The 22,929-nt window shown below is 42.9% G+C and overlaps 3 protein-coding genes across 4 annotated transcripts in view; 1 reads left to right on the forward strand and 2 right to left on the reverse strand.

Annotated features, from left to right (window-relative positions):
- The window catches only part of LOC125722253 (cytohesin-2-like), a 240,366-nt gene extending 239,598 nt beyond the window's left edge, over positions 1 to 768 (reverse strand). Inside the window, exon 1 of the mRNA XM_048998466.1 lies at positions 633 to 768. The gene's annotated coding sequence lies outside the window, so the exon portion shown is untranslated. The remainder of the gene's footprint in view (positions 1 to 632) is intronic.
- The window catches only part of LOC125722235 (NACHT, LRR and PYD domains-containing protein 12-like), a 142,790-nt gene that overhangs the window by 42,850 nt on the left and 77,011 nt on the right, over positions 1 to 22,929 (reverse strand). The gene's annotated exons all lie outside the window — the stretch shown is intronic.
- Positions 1 to 22,929, forward strand: part of LOC125722251 (uncharacterized) — a 181,044-nt gene that overhangs the window by 29,768 nt on the left and 128,347 nt on the right. The window lies entirely within an intron of this gene.

The raw sequence follows: 22,929 nt of genomic DNA on the forward strand, positions 1-22,929 counted from the left end.
ACCAAACAGTCACCTTTTACTGCTGTGCTGAGAGCTTGGACAGAGCAAAACTGTGGATCTTTGCAGTGGGGTCCAAGGACTGGGTTGGGAAACCCTGGCATAGAGGAGACTGCAGTGAGAGCCAAGAAAAAAAGAGATTAGAGAGGAAGGTAAAATGCTTCCATTAGCATGGCAAATAAGCTGCAAGTACAGACCCTGTGCTTCCATTACAAACAAAAAGCCTGTATGACCCTCCTAAACACACAAGTCAGATTAACTTAACCAGGGGAAATAAGCATAAAACTTGGCAAAGACTAGACTATGAAAAGGGAAGGTGAACTACTTACAAGAACTTCTGCTAAAGCAAATGGACAAACCCCTTTTAACGGAATCAAGTTACTTAAAAAAAAATAATAATCCAAAAATAAATCAATAAAAATTAAGAAAAACACAATCATGCTTTGAACTAATACTGCAGTCAGTCCTAAATGTTCCCATGACATTCTTTTCGTCACGACGCACACTCGGTACATACTGGTTAAAAACCATTTATAATCCTTCATGTACCAGTCTATGATGGAGCACCCCAACCTGGGCCACCCATCCAACATGGCAGATTTCTGCCCCCTGGCCCCGGAGACTAGCAGACTAACCTCAGGAAACAGGGAACCAGGGGGACATGGGCCGCTGACTGGATGGGCGGCTCCAGAATGAGGTGAAGCAGAAGGTAGACTCCACAGCAGAGGACCGAGGAATGTAGACCAAAACCAGGGAACCTGAAGTGGCAAGAACACAAACCAGGACAGACATATAAAACCCAAGCAAAGGCATCAGTGGCACAGCCCACCAGCTTGTGAAATATGGCTACCTGGCATCATGAATCCCTTAATCAAAAACCTTTGTGATGGCAACTTTGCCACCCAGGACTGATCCCTTCTAAAGACCTCAAGTTTCAATGCAAGGTTTCCAAAATGTTTTAAAACATTAGTCCATGTGACTGCTGTGGTATTGTTCCAGGCAGGGAAAACAACTTAGGAGAAAATTTCCGTGCATGTTGGGTGTTTGTGGTACTGTTGGGCTGAGGGGGTAATTGAGTGACTATTAACCTTTGAAATCCAATTATATTATTTAAACAGGTTAGTAGTTAGACAGTGTGATTTAGATAAGGATAAGGATGTTTTATTGTCATTACAAAACGTGTTCTACATGAAGGGAACAAAATGAGGCACTCAGATCCGGTGTATTAGCAATAATAAAATAGAAATAAAATCGAAAGAACAATACAATGAATAATATGGTAACAATTAAAATAAAATAGAATAAAGACACTAAGATAAATTCCATTAGGAGAATTTAACCATGGATGTAAAGTGAGCAGGTGTGAGTGTAGCAGAGATTACTGAGGTCTGTGTGTAATAAAGTGTATGTGACACTGGCTGAGGAAGCAGCAACGTGTGTGTGTGCAAAGTCACAGTAATAACCTGCAGCACTGAGGGATCTATTGCAGCGAAGCCCTGACATGTAACACTGGTGATGAATGGCAGTGTTAGATATAGGTATAGTGAGGTACTTATAATTATAGTAGGTGTAGGATCAAAGCCTGGATTAGATTTACATACAGGGCAAATCTAGGTTACACATACACACACAGGTTACATATAAATATAAATTTAGGGGCAGTGTGTAGCTCAGTGTGCTAAGCCTGTGATCAGAAAATAGTCCACTTTAGCCCAGCCTGGGCACATCTGTGGGTCCTTCAGCAAGGCCCCCAGCTCCCTGGGTGCCACTATGACTGGCTGCCCGTCACGGCCAGCTCACTCTGAGCAAGTTGGGGGAGGCAAAACGAAAATATCTTGATTGGGATCAATAAAAAGTATTAATTCTTTTCCTACGGTCTGAGCATTCGGTCAATCCAAGTACAGAGAGTGGTAATGTGGACAATGCTGCTTGCATTTCCGGCCCAGCAAAGCCTGCTGCTGCTCCACAGCTATATATATTCAGCACTGACCTTTTTCCATTCAGTGGTTGTTAAAATAACTTTGTGTAGCCTAGTAATGGTGTAGTGCAATATTCTTTGGTTTGTAATATAAGGGATTAAATAATATCTTCCAAGTGACATACAGGCCCTCCACATTTTCAGTGAAAAGAGACCAGACAGCATGAAAGCTCTTCCTACATTTGCCTCTGCTGTATCTCAGATTTTCAGTAGGTAACATAGAAAACACATCTTTAATCTATTGTCTGAAGGCAGGGGGTCTGGAGGACTTCCACTGCGTGAGAGTTGTTCTTCCACCCAGCAGAGAGGAGAAGGCTGTGGCTCTGGCCTGTGAGGCGGTGTATTGTTTTTCTGCGAGGAGATGCGAGCATCGGGTGAGACTCGACTCAAATGCAGCCGCTTTGAGACAGACGTGGACTTTAAGGAAACACAGACTACACATGGAACAGCAATGACTGAGCTGGGGAACGCAGTGAGGGCAGACATATTTATACACAGCACACTAATCAGCGACAAAACAGGTGTACAGGGTTAGGATGGAGAACTATAATGGGATACTGGAGAATTAGGAGGGTTACAAAGGGCCAGCAGCGACCTCTGCTGGCATGAGTGGGAGGAGACATGAAAAAATAAGAGATTACAGATCATGACAGGAGCACCAAGCACAGCAACAGTGGGGTCATGCTCAATTATCACACCACATATATGAGAAAACATTATGAAAATCTGTTCCTAAAAATTGTTCAAACATCAGCATGACCGAAACATACGACTGGTTGTATCTAGGCTACACTGGCACTGACAGCAGAGTGTAACAAATTACCAGCTACGACATATATCTGATGATTCAGAAGAAAGACAAGTTGAAGAAACAAAGTGGTTAATTGACTATTGTATAATAATCAAATCACTTCATAATCATGTAATACATAATATGTCACGATGGGAAGAGGGACAATCCAAGGGCAGCCTTGTGGGTTTTATTGCTGAACCAAAAGACATGAATAGAACCCAAGAGGAGGAGGAGAGCGCAAATAGGAGGGAGGGAGGAAGGAATAAGCAGGAGGAGTCGGGGAGAACCTACTAACACGGGGAGCAGAGAGGGGTCCTCCTCCTTTTTGGGTGAAACTAATTGCTTGTGACATGGTAAGAGGCAACTTCTTTCTTGAGAGAATTTCTTTAAAGGGCAAGACAACCAAAGCTGTAAATCTAACAGGAAAAAATAGCCTTTGTAGAATTCTATGTGAAGACCCTCTGGGCCAGGCGCCCTGCCGCTCTGCATTGTTTTCTTTGCATGTACAACTTTGTACTCCATAATTTTAATATTTTATCACGAAGCCTGAAGAGCAATATGAACTATATCATGCTTTAAGTAAATTGTCTCATCCATTATTAGATTTAAACACTGTCATAATCCACAGCAAACTGTACTTACAGCCTTCATCCTGCTCTTCAGTCTCTGACGTGCTGCATCTAAATGGGGATTCGTCAAAAAGCCAAGTGGAGCTGTCATGAATGAAGGCCTTGTTCAAGCTTCCCCTGCCTGACAACAGGTTAGTCTCTCATTTGACTAAAGTATATTTAACTTCTACAGAACTTTGCAGGCTCATCTAGGATGGAGAATTTCTGCTGCTGAGCGCCTCAGATTCTCAGAGGGAGATACGAGTCCTAGGTGCCTGCTGGGTACATATTCAAGACAGAGTTAGGACCGACTCCAAAAATTCTGCACTGTCTCACAGATTGGGGGAAAAATTTGTATTTTACTGAAAATTTCATTTCTAATAGATGGAATCTGATTTACCTTAGACTTGGTCAGGAGTCATGTGGATAAATTTCAGAACAACAGACGGCCTGTGGGCTGGGGGGGACAGGCAGGTTGGCAGGTGGGGGCACGCGGAATGCTCCTGGGGGTGTGGTGGGTGTGCTTATATGATTTACAGGAGCCGAGGCACTAAACTGCACAAACATCCTCATGTACGAAGTTTTACATGAAAAGGGGCCATGGGCTTGTTGGCGCTATAATTCTTAGCACTCTGACTTGCTCTCTGGGGCTTTTTTTGAGACAATATGAGAAGGGCAGGTGCCCTTTGGCGTGGAATTTCTCCGATTTGTGTTTTTCCTTCTTCCTCTTTTTGTTTTCTTCAATTGCCAACAAGAGAAATTAATATGACAATGCCAAAGCATCTGTAATTGCAACAATTTTCTGGAAGAAGGGGTGTGTTTTTTGACATAAATGCAGGGGTGCCAATATTTTTGGCCATGACTGTAATAGTTATTTGTGATTTGTAATCATTATTTAATTTTATTGATCCATCTACCTACCTACACTAAAAAATGTACAGTTGGATGTAATTAATTTTAAGAGAAATGGTTACATGAAATTACTATCCAAAAATATTTTATTTTGTAATTCAAATTTTTCTTGTTTTTCAAACCAAAAGTTACAGCACTTCAGCCATTCACATTTATAAAACAATATGATCAATCACTAGTTCAACCTCCCAGCCATTTATCCTTCAAAAACATGGCCCTAGAAACGTTCCCACATTTTCATCATATCTTTTTCCCCATTTAGTCTGTCCAACATTTTTTCATATGAAGCTGCCTTAATCATCTCATCGGTCCATTTCTATATATTAGGGATTATTCAGGATTTCAAATGCCTTAATATTACCCTCATGGCAGTTATGAGTCCCACCATCACAGCCTTAAACTGTTTATTATTCACCTTTGGCAATTCCACTCTATCTCCTAGCAGACAGAGTCGGGTTTGCGGGGTAAAGTAAAGCCTAGCCATTTGTCCAGGAGACCAAGAACTCTACCCCAAAATGGATATACCTGAGAGCACTGCCACAGCTTGTGTAAATAAGCCCCCACCTGCCTTCTAAAATTCCAACACTGATCTGTATTAATTAGTCCAGTTCTATTTAGTCTAACTGGTGTCCAGTACTATCTGTGTATAATTTTATACTGAATAAATTTACCTTTTACTTCCCTATAATATTTCCCCACTCTAGAAAGTATTCTTGACCATTCATCTTCTCTATTTTAACACTCGTGACTCAATGCCTCAGTTGCAAAAACTTCCAAAAACTCCCTCCTCCTTCTACATCATACTTACTCTTTACATCTGATTATGACATAAACATCCCATTTCCGAATAAATCCCAAAGAGTTTTCACCCCTTTGGGTTGCCATTGTTTCCATACTTTTTCCTATTTGTATTTCAGGATTGTGCCAAATTGAGGAATATGGCTGCATGTAATGTGATACTTTAAGCTTCTTATGTATTTTGATCCATACATTCCTCAAAAAAGATATTATCGGGTTTGTGTTTCTTATATTGTCCCCCCATTGTCACAGAATGTGCAGAGGTTGAAATAGTGAAGCCAAATCGCTCTCAATAGCTATCCAATCCACATCAGAATTCACATTCTTCCAGTGATAGTAGAGTTTGGCTATTTCAAATGACATGCTATATAATCTAACATCTGGCAATCCTAGACCTCCCTTGTCTCTGGGCAAAGTAATTTTAATCCTAGGTTTTTTCTTTCCCAACAAAAATCTTTTACTATACTCTCGTACTGCTTAAATATCCTTTGCGGAATATTAAATGGAAGCATCATAGAGAGATAATTAACTTGAGGCACCACAACCATTTTAGTAACATTAACTTTCCCCCCATAAGGATAATTTCAATGCTTTCCATTTGTCCATATTAAGTTTAATTTTGTTCAATGAGGGTTCAAAATTCAGAATTATTATTTTGTCAATATATAAACTCAACAGATTTAAATTTCATGTTTATAGTTCAATTTTATGTTATATAAACAAAATAATTTTTAATACAGAGCATTTTTTTATTAATTCAACAGCACCCATGTTCAATCCACTTAAGTTTGGAAGGTGTATTGGAAGGTAACGCAGATATTTCTTAAGTGGGCATCCAGAGATATCGTCTCCCCTCCAAGCACCCCTTTTCTCCACTAGTTGTGTATGGAGCTCAACAGGAGGAATGGAGAGGTAGAGAAAGGGGTTAGTCTCACACATAATGTAATGCAAAATAAAGAGTAAATACAAGTGCCATGAAGCAGAATTGAGCTCCAGCAGGCCTCGACTTACAGTAAAGGAATTGTAAGGCAGACATGCTAACAAAACAGCTTTACATTCCCAATTCCAAACCATTAATGGGCAACCTTAGAGTGACGACGGCTAAAAAAAACCTTAGCTATAAGCAGGAATGAAACATTGTGAAAAGCCAAGACTCCACATGAACATGTTCTCCCCTTGCAGAGTCAGATCACGCATTTGAAGTGTTCCCAAGTGTTTGTGTGTTTTAGGTTCCTGTTAGTGAGGGGTCCTTTGCCGTTCTGTAATGCAACAATGCTAACCACTGCACCGCTCCTGAAAATCATGAACCATTTTAAATGTTGAAGTATTTTTGAATTTTTGAATTATTAAATCAAAACATCCACTGTGTCTCTGCAACTTAAGCTGAGTCAGTGTAAGTGTGTGGCTCAGTAGCTCAAGTATTTGGGCTTGTAATCCAAAGTTTGCTGGTTTAAATCCAGCTTCAGATGGATAACTGTATGTTTATGGGCCATTGAGTTATGAAAAATAATCAATGTAGTGAATCACTATATTCTCAAATTACTTGTTGTACTTTTACGAACACCGTTTATTAAAGAAATAAATTTGCATTGGCAGAATGAAGAATTAAAAATGAAAATAAACTATCATTTAAGAAACTGTGGAAAACTGAATTTACAATATTTGTAAATTGAAGGAAGAGTCCATTAACGTAACGGAAAATGTGCTGGTAATTTTCTGCCAGTACATTTTCCATTTTTTGGTGGATTTTTTTTTTTACAGTGTATGACATGCTTGAATTCACTGAGCTCAAGTGTATGTGAAAATTAATATATTTACATCTAGTATATTTCATGGCTTCACTGTATTTCCCTCTGCAATGATCAGTTTCATCTAACTGGTGATGTTAAAGGCAGAGCTGAAATTTAGTTTAGTCATGACCTCAAAATTTAATTGAGTAGGTATTCTGTACAACCAGACAGAACTGCTGGTTGGGCTGGTCATCACCTGCATTTTCTAAGTGAGGTCTAAATGTAAAGTTTCAAATTGCACAATATATATTAATCTGTTTTTCATGTTTTTACAAAATATTTTTTATGTGTTTGCATCTTATATTTTGTATAATGGGCTTGTACATTTGATTCTTCCTTGATTTCGGTGTAATGAAGTGTAACTAGTGAAAAAGAGAGAAGCTTTTGGGAAGCATTATTGAACTTATTGTCCAGAGTCACTTGGGTGACAATTAAGGTCAATATAAATCACCTATTACCCACTGTAACCCTTTGTATTCCCCCCGCACACTCTGTTAACAAAATAAGAGGGTTGAAGTCAAATCAGGTTAAAAAGGTAAATTTGATCCTCCGCCTATCGCGGAAGATGCGTTCCAGACCCATCAGCGATAGGTGAAAATGCACGATACAGAAAGACCATATAAATTTTTTTTTTAGGTTTAAGCCTTAACATACCCCTCCCACATGCTTTAAACACATGTAAACTCATTAAAACAACACATATATCTGTTTGTCGGGCTAAGGATATGAGTGACATAATAATAATAATAAAAATAAATAATAATATGTAATATATATATATATATACACACACAACTTTCTCTCTATATATGTAATGGAATATATAAAAATAAAAACATATATGGCTCTTACACATTCTTTTCATCCTTCTTCATGTAGCGTACTGTTGATTCATTCAAGCCATAATGGCGAACGCCGTCCGCATAACGCTTTCCTTCCCGAAGCACATCCAGAAGTTTTACCTTCTCCTGAATGGTCAACGTCTTCCATCGTAGGGCTTAGAACAAAACGAAAACAATTGGACCACAAACAATGTACGGGATACACAGAGAATTGTGAGGCGTCGGAGGAAAATCCGCGATATAGTGGGGGAATCGCTGTAATGTGAAATCTGCCAATCCTGGTTTTCAGCACCATGGACAGAAACCTGTCGTTTATAGGGACCTATTATGCCCATTTTCACTGTTCATAATTGGATTTTTATGGTCTGCTAGAATAGATTAACCCTTTTAATAGATGATATCCTAGAATCCAATATATTATTGCAGGGCTGTTTTCATTTGATATTAACCAAACGTGATATATTTATTTTTACTTTTGATATCTCGTCTTTTTCCCCTTATCTGATAAGAGCCGCTGTCCGCTGAGACAAGCTGGTGTAATTTTACTGCTCATTGAAAAGTGGGTGGTGCGGACATTGTGTATTACATCACACTCTGAGACAGTCACTGACTGGTGGGCTCTGAGGGGGCGGTGTGACCTGAAAATCATCCATCAATCAACCCAGGATGGGGGGACAGGCAAGTGTAAGGCAACAGTGCTAACCACTGCACCGCTCCTGAAAATCATGAACCATTTTAAATGTTGAAGTATTTTTGAAATATTTATTAAATTTAAATATTCATTAAATCAAAACATTGAGCAGTATACATGATATAGTGACTCATTAATGAATAAGCAATATAATAAGATTCAATTTTGCTTTCACTACTTAAAGCGCCAGAACAACGCATTTGAAAAAATCAAAAGCAATATCTCTTACCAGAAATCAGGAACAGGTTAAGAAAATCCACAGACTTCGTCGCGAGCAGTTTAATATACGAACTATTTCCTTCTACCTAACTCCACACACCAATAATATCACTGCGCAGCAGATATCGCCAGGGAGCTCGCGCTCGTGTCTAATGCGCAGTGATACGAGTAGTGTACTTCGATAGAAGCCCGACATTTCTACGGCTGATATTTCCAAACCTGAACAACTCCCAGCAGAACAACTTTGATGGATAGATAACATTAAGGCCCCTCTAAAATATCTTTTAATAGTCTTTTGTGAACCTCCCATTTAAACGAAGTACATCGTGGTGCTCATGAATTTGAAAGCCTAGATGCCTCACCTCGCTTTTCCACAACGTGTCAGCAGCGCCACCATCTTGGAGCGATAATTAGGCATAAACAAGCAACATGTCAGGGTGTATGGAATATTATTTAGCCCTATATAACATAGAATACAAGTATTATGATATTATTAAAAAGTATGTCAAATATCCATGATGTAATCATTACAATATAAACATTATAATGTAATTAACACAATGTAATCAACTGAGTATGTATTTGCACCTTTTGTTAGTCTGAGATTCTGTTAGCTACTTTATGTTAGTCCTGAATCTATGAATATTCACTTTTATTAACGTATATTTTATCACAATGTTAAAGGATAAATATATTATCAACCTTTTAGTTAGACAATGTATAAAAGGCTGAAACTGCCTAGGTTTACTACTGAAGGAAGGGATTCGCCTGAGTTCACCAGAAGTTCACGGCTGAGCATTTTTAAAAAACCATGCGGAGCTGCTCATGCCACCATTATGTTCAGCCGAGAGACCAAATGGTAAAAGAAATTATTCCTTTTACAAAGGGTTCCTTTAAATCAGAGCTAGATAAGATTTTAACGACTCTGAGCTATTAGTTTAGTTCTCCCCAAGCGAGCTTGATGGGCCGAATGGCCTCCTCTCGTTTGTATAGTTCTTATGTTCTTATGTTCTTATGATGGACAAACTTATCACCTAGGGGTGTGGATTAAGGGAAAAAACAATGATTGTGAATGGCTGAAGGAATGATGATGCTTAAGTGACGAGATATTGTTAAATGATAAGAACTTATATAAAAATTGGTGTAAAACAGTACTGGACACACTTTACGTGTCCAGCCTTGGTTGTACCTTCTTTGTTGCAATAAAGACTGAATCTGGATACTGCACAAGTGGACCTCTGACTTCTGATTTGGCGGGGAAGGAGAAAAAACCACGACATAAATTGCCGTCATGAACAGGATCGGAGAAGAGACCTGGGGAGGCGACCACCTGGCGGAGAACCGGGAGACACCCGTCAGCATTTAAGTGGCGCGCCCTAAACATAGGTAAGGAAAGGTTTTTATTATTGTTTAATAGAATAGGGAAATAGAATAAGGAGACGGAGATGGGGGTGTCCCGGGGACATACGCCGCCAGGCAGGGCCTCCCGGTAAGGGTACTCGCCGATTAGAAGAACTAAAGGTAAGAGAGCTGTTTGTGCAGTGTCCAGTGGGCCCAGTGTGTGTGTGATGTGAGAGAAATCCCTAAAGGAAGGGTCACGTGTGGATGTTCCCTCAGAGATAAGCGCCGCGGAAGGGGAAAGTTGACCCTGAGGGCTTGATATACTGTTGCGAGGCGTAGAGGCCTTGAAGGTTTAATAAGTGATGTAAAGGTACTGCCCTGAGAGAGGGCCAGTGTTTGTGCTGCAGGTTCTTTAATTAGTGTGAGTCAGAGACATCGCCCTAAGAGGGGGGGGTCTCCCTGTTCTGATAAAGTAAAGGTTGGGTTGCCCTAAGGGAGGGGCCCGTGTGTTTAAAGTTGTGGGGGAAAAGTGCTGTTATGTCATGATGCAAAGATATTGCTAAGTTGTTAAGGAATTGTTTTAAGCAAAGGTTATGTTGTGTTGCAAATAAAATATTGGTAAAGTAATAAGGCCAGAGAGAGCCTAAGTATTAGAAGTTGTGGGGATTTTAAAGGTCTGCTGGATCAGACTGGTTTTGTTATGCAGAAGTGGAAAAAATGATCATATATGCATTTTTGGGTTGAATCAGAGAAAAAGCACATATATTTTTGATGGATAAGTTGAGTGATAAGGTGTATGAAGCAGAAATAAGCACCCCAGAGGTAAAACCGCTTAGGAAACTAAAATTAAAAAGGGATCAATCTAGCAGGGGGACTGGATAGAGCATTTGTGCATTTCTATAGAAAATCAATTATAGTAGTGAAAGTGCAGGTAGGTGAGTTTAGAATTTTGACAAATCTCAAAATAAAGTTTTTGAATAAAATGTGATTAGAAGATTCTATGGACTATAGAGACTAAGTTTAGAGATAAAGGTTATTAAAGCATATCTTTGTGAGAGAACAACAGGTCATAGACAAGGGGTTTTGTGACTTTCCATGGAATTAGGGAGTTTAACAGAGAAAGTGTGAGGAGGCTCGTGTGCACGGTGGACAGACAAACGTAAATCAGGCCGATAAAAATGAGAGAAGGGAGGCTTTTGAGGATCTAGCACAAGGGAAGCTTTGGTATATGTGTGCCCGTAGATAATTGGGTGCAACGTTAGGAGTAAGTAGAAAATAATATAGAGTCAGTGACACTTTAAGGTGAAGTAGGTTCAGTCAGGGAGCGAATTCTTATTAAGGAAAAGAAAGGAAAACAATAGAACACGGGTTGGCTGTGAGGAAATTTGCTAATTTTTATACCAGACAGGAAAACAGCCCAAGTGACAGTAGAGTGGAGGATAACAGTAAAATGAAGGGCCCAGTAAAGGCAGCAGACACACCAGTACAGCAGCTGGGGAGGGAGCCCCCCCTGCTTAAAACAAAGATAGAAAAGATGTCTAAAAAGTGGGAGAATAGAACAAAGGCCCTGGTAACTAAGTGGCCTAAAGGGGGCACATGGGGTGTAGCAGTGTGTGAGGAGATGGAGACTCTGATAAAGTATCATAAGGCTAATAAGAACACAGAAAGGCGTAAAAAGAAAAGGCGTAAGGAACTGGAAGTTTTGAGGTTGTTTAAAGTAAAGGGAGAGACCTGGAGAAGGGACCAGAAAGCAATGAGAAAGGCATTAAGTGAGAAAGAAGAGATGAGGCAGGAAGAAATATGGCCACCGTCTTATCAAAGTCAGTATCCGTTAGTGGAAGCCCCACCTCCTTCATACAAGGGTCAGTTTACAGTAATAGAGGGGAAGGTAGAATTCAAAGGTGAGGTGACACAGACGGAGGAAGCAGGAAGGGAGCAGAAAGGAACGGCAGGTTGTTTAGATGGATACAGGGAAGTGAGTGCATTGCTGTGGCAGGCCGTGGAGGAAGGACTGCGAGGGAGTGAGCTAATAACAGAAGGCCAGGTATGTGGGTCTGAGGAAAAGGGAAGTGCTAAAAAGGTGGGGTACGGAGTAAGTGGTAGTGATGCAGAAGGGCTGATGCACCTGCTGGACACCCCTAACCCTCCATCTAAAGGATGGAGTCAGTTTCAGGAGAAGGAGACAGAAACAGAAAGTGAGGAAGGAGTAGAGGATAGAGTAGTGAGAAGCAGGAGGGCTGTAAGGCCCCCCACCAGGTACACTCCGATTACACTTCCGTTAATGGTGAAAGGAGCACAGACACAGTATGTGCCGTGGGCAGGACAGGATCTGGAGGGCCTGCTTCTCAGACTCCCAGTTCTGGCAGAAGGGGCCGGAAAGTGGATAAAAGCATTAGAGGAGGAAACTATGGGTCGGCTCCTGGCGATAGGGGACATGAAGGCAGTTATGGCTCGCGCTTTGGGGGTGGACGCAATGGAGAGACTGCTGCGAAGCAGTGGCCTGGCAGCGGCGACAGGGACTCCTGTGAATGATGCATGTCCCTTTGACGGTTACTGTGCTAACCTCTGGCACCAGCTGCGATTAATGTTTCCTCCACGGCTGAGTGTGGTTGAAATGAAGGTGGAGCCCATAAAGGAGGGGGAGAGCCCAGCTGCCTATCTGCAAGCTCAAGAAAAGCGGTGGCGCACTGAGACAGAGCAGGACCTGCAGAATCCGGCATTCAGAGGTCTGTACCGGAGGGCACAGCAGGACGCGCTCCCTAAGCCAGTGAGAAGCAGGCTAAGGCAAGTTGTGGGACTTATTACTATGCCTGAGGAGCAGTACCGTGAGCAGCTGATTCACGCTATTGACTTGTACAGAGAGGAGGAGGACTCTGCTAAAGAGCGTGAGAGGGAGCTGACAAAGAAACTGAATCAGATGCAGCTGGAGGAGCTGACCGCTAAAAAGAAAAAAGTCCAGGCACCAGTGGTCTCTCCGGACCCCAGCCCCCGGGGGCAGCCTGTGGACAGCCGACAGTCTCCTGTCGCTGGGGCCCCTCAGAACACTAATTGGCCTTCGGTCCATGATTGGAATAGAGAGACTAGATATGATAGGTGGGGGGGTGATCAGAGAGCACCTGATTTCCCACAAATTAGACAATCCCAGTCTATGGGAAGACTGGGGAACAGACCACTTCAGCTGGTGTGCTGGAACTGTAACCAGCCCGGACACACCTCTAGAGTCTGCCCAAATCCACCCTTTCAGGGGGTGAGCCCGAGACGCCCTATAGGCCCGGTTAACCCAGGAGGCTCTGTAGGTCCAATGCCAAATAGAGGCAGGGGTGGAAATCCTCAATTGCAGAATAACAGATCACGGGGTCCGATCAACCCGTGGGCCCAGAGACGTTTATTCTAGGGGTGCCCAGAGAATCCTAAAGGGGGATCTCAGATGCCAATGTTGAGTAAGGGGTCTGAGGCTGAGCCGATGCTGCAGGTTCAAATAAATGGCAAGTAATTCCAATGATGATAGACACTGGAGCCACCTACACTTGTGTAGGACTAAAAGATGCCAGTCATATCCCCCGGTCCGCTGAGAAGGTCAGGACCATAGGATTCTCGGGACAAGTGCAGCATATTCCAAAATCTGCTCCAGTGGAGATTAAGATAGGGGACAAAAATGTAAATATGCCCATACTAATATCAGAGCACACCCCAGTGAATTTGTTAGGCAGAGATGCTTTGTGTCAGCTGCAGATAGACATAAAATGTACAGAGGGGGGTGTAGAGGTGCTCAGTGGACAGTACAGCCTCATGCGACAAAATTTGTTGTTCCATAAAGGGCAGTATAGTTCATATGGGATTGAAGATGTTACTGGAAAAATTTGGGAAATTTTAGAACAGTGGGGTCCATTTATACAGGAACAATATAGCAATAGGTTAAATTGGACACAGGACAAACATATTTGTTTGTTGCGATGGGGAAAATTCAGTGATCCTGAAATAAAGGGTGAGTGGGATCAGCTCATAGAGTCTCTGCCTGGCCGGGAGAAAGAAAGGATGTGCATGATAACAGACGGGACAATATTAGGCCCTGAGGGAGTAGCCATTCCGATACGGAAGACGGGAATAGTGGGAGAATGGTACAACATACCAGACACGGAGCCCCACATAGCGGTGGCTTTTAATCAGTCCATGCTGGATCTGGGAGAAATGATGCAGCGAGCAAAGCAGGTGGTTTGGGTACCGACGGTGCGTGAAGGCGTGCAGGCAGCGGCAGGAGAGAAGATGTTAAGGATTCAGTGGAGTGCAAAGGTTGTAGGTGATTTGAAGTTAGACAACAGAGATCCGTGGCTGTGGAGCATGATAGGAGTACAGTGTGATGCAAAAGAAAGTACAGAGGAATGTTGGCAGGAAATGGAAAGAGAAGTGCCTGAGGAGGTGTGGACTGCTCACGATACAGATGTAGGCCTAGTAAATTCAGCTAGCCCAGTGGAAATTTATCTTAAACCAGGGTGCACACCACCCTGGAAAAACCAGTACCCCTTGAAACCTGAGGCCGAGGAAGGTATAAGGGAAACGATAGAGGGATTACTGGATGCAGGGGTGTTGGTGCCTACCATTAGCTGCTGCAACACCCCCCTCTTGCCTGTGCCAAAGGCAGGAGGTGAAAAGTGGAGGCTGGTACATGATTGCGTGCAGAAAATGAGTACAGTACAGTACAGTAATACAGTATGTGGATGATCTATTGTTGTGTGCTGAAACGCTGGCAGACTGCCACCAGGACTCAGTGCAGTTGCTGAAGGTCTTGGCGAAAGGGGGTCATAAGGTGTCCAAGGCCAAGCTGCAGTACTGCCAAGAGCAGGTTACGTACTTGGGCCGTGAGATCAGCCATGGGAGGAAAGCTATAGCAGCAGAACAGCTAAAGGGGATCACTAAGGCTCCGAAACCCATGACTGTGTCACAGATGCTGACTTTTTTAGGGATGACAGGATTCAGCATGGACTGGATTGAGGACTACGCTGTGAAGGTGGCACCGTTGCGGGCACTGATAAAGGAGGAGGGCCACACTAATTTGAAGGCCTCCTTAATTTGGACAAATGAGGCCTCAGTAGCATTTGAAACTATCAAGCAGGAGCTACAGAATGCACCTGCTCTGGGCCTCCCAGATTACACCAAGCCGTTTTATCTGTATGTCGGGAACAGGAAGGACGGCTTTGGGACAGCCCTGCTCACTCAGGACTTGTGTCCTGGCAGACGAAAGCAGCCATTGGCATACTATAGCATGAAGCTGGACAATGTGGCTCAGGGATACCCACCCTGTTTCCAGGGAGTGGTGGCTGCCTATTTAGGCTATGAAAAGGCCACTGCCATCACAATGGGTTATCCAGTGACAATTTATACTTCACATAAGGTGGTGGACCTTATTGACAAAGGCAAATTTGTTTTGACCCCAGCGAGGCAGTCAGCGTACTTTGCATTTCTCTCTTACCCGGATGTGACAATAAAGCACTGCACTACAGTAAACCCTGCAGACAGCATTCCCCTGGAGGATGAGGGGCAGCCACATGAGTGTGTGGCAGAGTCTTTGGTTTACACTAAACTGAGAGCAGACTTGGAGAGTTCTCCCATTGAAAATAGCGAGATGGTGTTGTTTGTGGACGGCTCATGTTGGAGAGATGGAGATGCCTTAAAGGCTGGGTTTGCTGTAGTTCAGGCACAGGGTGATGATTTTCACACTCTCGTTTCAGAGCACAACCCTGTTCTGGTCAATTAGCAGAGATAAAGGCTTTGACTGCAGCGTGCCGGCGAGGACAACATAAGACGGTTACAATCTACACAGACTCTGCATACGCACACGATGGATGCCATCTGTTTGGAGCAGTCTGGAAGCAAAGGGGATTTCGCAAAAGTGACGGCTCCCCCATTCAGCATTATAATCAGATTTTGGAGTTGCTACATGCAATGATGCATCCTAAGCATTTGGCTATTATAAGTGTCAAGCCCACCGCAAAGGTCGTAATTTTGTTATTCGAGGCAATGCGGCCTCTGATGCAGCAGCCAGGGCGGCTGCGCAGGTCAGGACTGCTCATCTTTTGCCTATGGTGACTGTAGAGCCGGACCTTACTGTTTCTGATCTGGTGGCCCTGCAGGAGCGTGCGGGTCCCTATGAGGCCTCTGTCTGGCTAAAAAGGGGGGCCTCTAAGGATGCTAATGGTCTGTATCGCAATCATGAGGGACTTTTGGCCGCACCTCTGTCTCTGGTGAGATAATTAAAAGATCATTTTGATAATGGATGCGCATGGTCTTGACCATTGTGCAAGGGGGTAGGTGTTACGGAAAATGACACGACAAGGTTTCTGGGCACCACAGATGCAAGCAATGGTGGATGCAAGGTTGTCGGAATGTGAGGTGTGCATTAAGAACAATGTACACAAAGCAATCATAGCCCCAGTAGGGCACATTCCAGTGCCTGAAGAACCGTTCAGACACCTAGTGATGGACTATGTGGACATGGGAAAAACAGCATATGGAAAGCGATATATGCTTGTGATTGTGGACAGGTTCAGCAAATGGGTGGAGGCAATACCGTCCAAGGACATGGGAGCGATGACAGTGGTGAAATTCCTAATCAGAGAGGTGATTCCGAGGTTTGGGATACCAACTGAAATAAGCTCTGATAATGGAGCTGCCTTTGTGGGGAAAGTTACTAAGTTAGTGCTTCAACAGCTGAGAATAAAACAAAGGTTGGGATGTGTGTATCACCCTCAGTCGCAGGGCATGGTGGAGAGAGTGAATGGCACACTTAAGCAGAAGCTGAATAAGATTTGCGCCACCACGAACATGAACTGGGTGGATGCACTGCCAACAGCCTTGATGGCGTATCGAATGGAAATGCACAGGGTGACGCATTTGTCTCCGCATGAAATGCTGACAGGGAGACCAATGCCTGAATCGACTTGGAGGGGGCGTATAAGGGACCCAGCCTAGATCAGCTGGGGGATGAATTAAAGTTGTAAATGAGGACGTTAACCAAAATACACAAAGTTATTTCCAAACAGGAAAAGGAGAAAGCACAGAAAGAAGACACAGACCGGGAGGAGCCAGTCATCTTTCCAGGAGATAAAGTCTACCTGTGAGTGTTCCGGCGAAAGTGGCACGAGCCCCGACGAGAGGGTCCCTTCAAGGTGACACGAGCCACAGCAACAGCAGTACAGGTAGAAGGGAATAATACGTGGTACCATTTGAACCACTGCACTAGAGTACTGCACGAAAGGCAGATAGTCACTGAAACCGACACAGAGGATGCAGCTGCCCTTGACTCAGATGGCCCTGATGTAGCTTCCAGAGGAGCTCCACAGCTTGGGGTGGAGCCAGTTTCAGGTTCAGAACAGACTGAGGGTCAAGAGGAAGCGTCGCAAGCAGGCCAGCCACCCCAGACAGGACATGAAGCTGTGGGTTCTGGTAGGGCTGACAGAGACAATGTTAGTGATGAGAATGATATATCAGGCCCTTCAGGTTTGGGGGCACAGCAGGACCACAGGTCAGGAGAGTTCAGGACAATTGACTTCACTGACTCAGCGTGGTCCTTTAATGTTGAATAACCTCTCAGATAACAATGAGCGAAAGCAGAGAGAAATAAGGAGGAGATATGGGAGTGAGGAGAGTGAGCAAATTGTAGAATATACCCAGGATGAAGTAGACCTGGATGGGTTAGCAAAACGTACGCTTGGAAATTGGTGGTATAAATGGGCTAAATAAACCGCCGCTTCATTAGGGCAGGAGGGTTGTGTGTTGTGTGCAGGTCTTGACCCTTCAGTTAGGGTAGTTCCGTTCCCATACACTAATAAACGGTGTGAAGAATGGGAAATGGAGAGGATTATGAGATTCTGGAAGAGTCTGTGTCAGGAGGGGCAGGCTCCTGAGAAAGACTGCAGACCCATATCTAATCAGTCAGAGCGCATACCATGCTGCCCCTATCAGTGTCTGATATATCAGGGAAATACTAAATATGCGTACAGGGTGGAAAAGCATTGTGGGCAGTTTAAGCCCTGGGAAGGGGGACAGCAAGATATTATGATGAAGAGTTTTTTCAAGGGACCTATTTATAACTGTTTTACAAATGATGGGCCAGAGGAGGTAGGCATCTTCTGGGGAACCTGTGGAACTGTTTGGGATGTGAAAGGTCCCCGATCACAGAACGAAGAACTATCACATGTCCGCTGGATGCGCTAGAAAACCAGAGTGTGCCCCTGGCAGATGTGTGGTGGCTGTGTGGTAAGGAGGGCGGATTGAGGCCTACTCTTCCCTATAATTGGGGAGGCCTCTGCGCTAGGGTAATGTTAGCCACCCAGGTGGATATATATTCTAGAAGACGACCGTCTAGGTCCCGCAGATCTGTTGCAAATTACGAGACTGATCCCAATGTATATATAGATGAGATTGGCCAGCCGAGGAGCATTCCAGAGAAATATAAGGCGAGAAGTGAGATAGCTGCTGGTTTCGAATCAATATTTATTTGACCTACTCTTAACAAAAATGTGGAATGGATAAATTATTTGTATTATAATCAGCAGAGGTGACACGAACTATACTCAGGAGGCACTCGCATCTCTGGGGGAGCAGCTTCAGGCCACCAGTCTGATGGCATGACAGAACAGGATGGCCCTGGATTGGCTCCTGGCAGAAAAAGGGGGAGTGTGTGTGCTGTTCGGGGATCAGTGCAGTACGTTTATTCCTAATAATACAGCCCCGGATGGTTCCTTTCCTGAGGCTATGAGAAAGTTTGCTCTGCTACTAATCTTGTGTTGTGTACTTCCTCTTGTTCGCTCCCTAGTGGGGAGAGCACTGTCCCGGCAGGCAACTATAGCTGCAATGTCTAGAGTGGTGGGAGGACCGTTTGGAGCGGCATCCTCCTGGACCAACACGGAAACGGATGGCGACATAGACACCTTGGATGCAGTCCTGCCCATAGCTGAAGTTCAGCCGTTCCGTGTGTGAATACTCCGAGCAGGAGACCTGCAGAATGCCTGCCTCCCACAACATCTGGAATTTTTCTGATTAGGACAGACTGTCCGTTATAATAGTCTGCAATATTATTAGTTAACCTTTTACTTATCCTTGTATTAGATATATCTGTTTTTGTATTGTTTGTAATAGGCTTTGTAGTCCTGCTATATATGCAATATATCCAGGGGAGGTCATTGTATGGCGATGCTCCCCTCCCTTTCCTGATGTACCCCCTGTGCTGCTGTTGGTTGATTCTCCGTGTTAGTAGTTTGTGAGCCATGCCTGCCATGGACCCCGAAGGGGGGCCGCGCCTGTGGCGGGCTGGGAGTGGAATTTCCCTGGGTCATAGGGTTTTTGCCCTCCCTCCTAGGCTGGATGGACAGGATTGTGTGTGGGACTCCTTGGAGTCCCAAAGGGGGGAAATATATGGGATATTATTTAGCACTATATAACATAGAATACAAGTATTATGATATTATTAAAAAGTATGCCAAATATCCATGATGTAATCATTACAATGTAAACATTATAATGTAATCAACACAATGTAACCAACTGAGTATGTATTTGCACCTTTTGTTAGTCTGAGATTCTGTTAGCTACTTTATGTTAGTCCTGAATCTATGAATATTCACTTTTATTAACGTATATTTTATCACAATGCTAAAGGACAAATATATTATCAACCTTTTAGTTAGACAATGTGTAAAAGGCTGAAACTGCCTAGGTTTACTACTGAAGGAAGGGATTCGCCTGAGTTCACCAGAAGTTCACGGCTGAGCATTTTTAAAAAACCAAGTGGAGCTGCTCGCGCCACCATTATGTTCAGCCGAGAGACCAAACGGTAAAAGAAATGATGGACAAACTTGTCACCTAGGGGTGTGGATTAAGGGAAAAAACAATTATTGTGAATGGCTGAAGGAATCATGATGCTTAAGTGACAAGATATTGTTAAATGATAAGAACTTATATAAAAATTGGTGTAAAACAGTACTGGACACACTTTACGTGTCCAGCCTTGGTTGTAACTCCATTGTTGCAATAAAGACTGAATTCTGGATACTGCACAAGCGGCTCTCTGACTTCTGATTTGGCGGGGAAGGAGAAAAAACCACGACAGTGACACAACAGAGAAATTGAATATTTTATTTAACTCCTCAGGGTCAAGACTCTGGTCTCCAGCTCACCGCTCTCTGTTACATTTCCATGGCCATTTTGTCCGATAGTATCATTTTATTTTTCTATGCTATAGTCTTTTATATTTAATCATTGCGTACTATTTATTATAAATAATAGTTTATTTTCCTTGTGATGTGTGTGTGCCTAAAAGTATTAAATAGAAGTAAAAGCAACTAGAGTTTCCTCAATAATGTATTTCATGAACTGATATTTTCCCAACAAAACCCATGTATGCAATCAAGCCTCTGTCATGGTTTGTACATAATATTTGGAATAACCGTTATGAAGACTTTGCAGAATATGTACTACAAGCCTCTCCAGTTGCAGCCACACCCATATCCAAACTCACATATAAGGTATATTTGTATATGTGTGTTTCCAAGGTACCAACATTCCTACAGAATCATGTTGCATAATATATCCACATATAGGGAATTTCAGTGTGAGTCCTGATGCATTATGCATACTGCTTTCAAATCTGTGATCAAAGCACTGACTGCAAAAAACATGGAGACCATAATGTCTCTAAAAGGTGAAAATGAAACATGTCAAGCGCCCCCTACTGGCTGGCTGCAGTACCATTATTAGCACCACCCATCCCAATGTGTTTCAGTGTTCCAGATTTTCCACATCACTTTCATATCTTTCCATCTATACAATAACAAAACATTGATTCTCAATGTATTATTAGTTATGTAATTAATGTCATCTAAACATGAATGTCATTAATATTATTAGAATTAATTTGCATATTTTGAAAATCTATACTTTTCTTCAACACAACGTGCAGCTTCTACCCCAAGCACAATCCACATTATTACTTAAAAGCTTATTGACCCCCTGATTCTGGTATCACTTACTTTTCAGTAATTTCAAGTAAACATTATCTGTGCTGTATTTGTATGATGAAACCAATCCTTGAGCCCAATATAAAATAACTGAAATAAATCAAAGTTTGAAGTCATTCAAACTTCAGCATTTTTCAATTTTGTTTTGTATTTCAATAAAAGCTGCAACATCAAATCCGGCCAGTTCTGATCTGCTTGCCATTTTTGCTTAAAAAATAAATGCTGGTGTTATCAAAAACTATGTCATTTAGCTATATTCCAGATTTATTACAGCCAAACACATCTCGGAGCTCCGAGGAACCTCCTTCTCCTTACATTTGGAGATGATGGTGGCGCAGGAGGTAGTGCTATCGCTTAGCAACTAGAGAGTTGCAGGTTCGAGCCCTGGTTTCTCCTGACCTCATCAAAAGTGTCCTTCAGCAAGACACTGAACCCCAAATTGCTCCCGGCGTGCAGGTTGGCGCCTTGCATGGCAGCCTCCCCCACCGGTATGTGGATGGGTGAATGTGAGGCATGAATTGTAAAGCGCTTTCAGTTCTCATAAAAGTAGAAAAGCACATTTACCATGTGTGTTTTGGATTTGGATTGTATTAGTGTGTAGTCAATCGCTCGTGTACATGCTCAATCGCAGTAACATTTTCACAGGAATTTGGGAGGTTGAAGTGCTAATTCTATGTGGGTGTACTCAGTGGGAAAGGTGTGTATGTAGGGCATGTCCTCTCCCCCCCCCACTCACTGTTCATTATTACTCACTGTGTAATATAAAATGCAAATGGAATACTGTAATATGAAGCACTGCAGTAAGAGGACAATATTACAGTACAGGGCACATTGTTGGATTACATACCTGCTGGCTCTATGAAATGTTTGAATGGTTGAGGACATGGTTGTTCTCCCATCATTCGGCCGACCAGCCTCAGTCATTGTAAGGCCATGATTGAGGACCTAAATATATATATACAGTACTGTGCAAATGTCTTAGGCAGGCAAAGAAAATGATGTTTAGATTATCCTCCTGTTGGTGTAAAACTATGATATGATGCCTGTCAAAGTGTGTCAGCTTCGCCATTTCAGAACCTCTGCTAAAATCATCCTAGTATTTGCAGCCATGTATTTTTTGACTTGACCACTAGCAGACCTCATACAGCTAGTCAATCTGTCACTGACATTTTAAGCCAATACATTTAATTATTTAATTGAGCTGTTGGTAAAATTTAACAAAATCATCTGAGGTGCCCCTGGGGAGAAGTTTGGGAACTGAGGCAATGTTTATCTAGCCATCAAACTAGATATCAGTAACTTTTTAGAAAACAGAAGAAATTATTACTAGTTTTTTATTGTGTTACTCTTAATTTGCAGACGTTCTAATGTTAAATTGTGTTTTTTGTTCTAAGCCAAAATACACTTGCTACCCAGATAAACAGCTTCAAACATTTCTTTGGACTGCCTAAGACTTTTGCACAGTACTGTATATATACACACACGCAGTTACAGATGTATAGAGAACATGCTTGAGCGATTATGACGACCATTTTGCATGTAATGATTTATACAATAAACTAACACCAGATGTTTTGGGGGGTCAGACTTTTGACATTTCGGCATGGTGGTGCAGTGGTTAGCACTGTTGCCTCACACCTCTGGGACCCGGGTTCGAATCTCCGCCTGGGTCATATGTGTGTGGAGTTTGCATGTTCTCCCCATGTCATCGTGGGGTTTGTGTGAGTGTGCCCTGTGATGCGCTGGCCCCCCATCCTGGGTTGTTCCCAGCTTCGTGCCCATTGCTTCCGGGATAGGCTCCGGACCCCCCGCGACCCAATAGGAAAGGCGGTTTGGGAAATGGATGGATGGATAAAGCCGGACAGGCCTGCAGTAGTTGCTGAGGATGTTCACATCTCCTCCTTTCAGAGTTACTAGTCAGGGAGGGCTTTCCCTAAGGCGATCAGTC

Source organism: Brienomyrus brachyistius, unplaced genomic scaffold, assembly GCF_023856365.1.
Source record: "Brienomyrus brachyistius isolate T26 unplaced genomic scaffold, BBRACH_0.4 scaffold37, whole genome shotgun sequence".
Classification (NCBI taxonomy): domain Eukaryota; kingdom Metazoa; phylum Chordata; class Actinopteri; order Osteoglossiformes; family Mormyridae; genus Brienomyrus; species Brienomyrus brachyistius.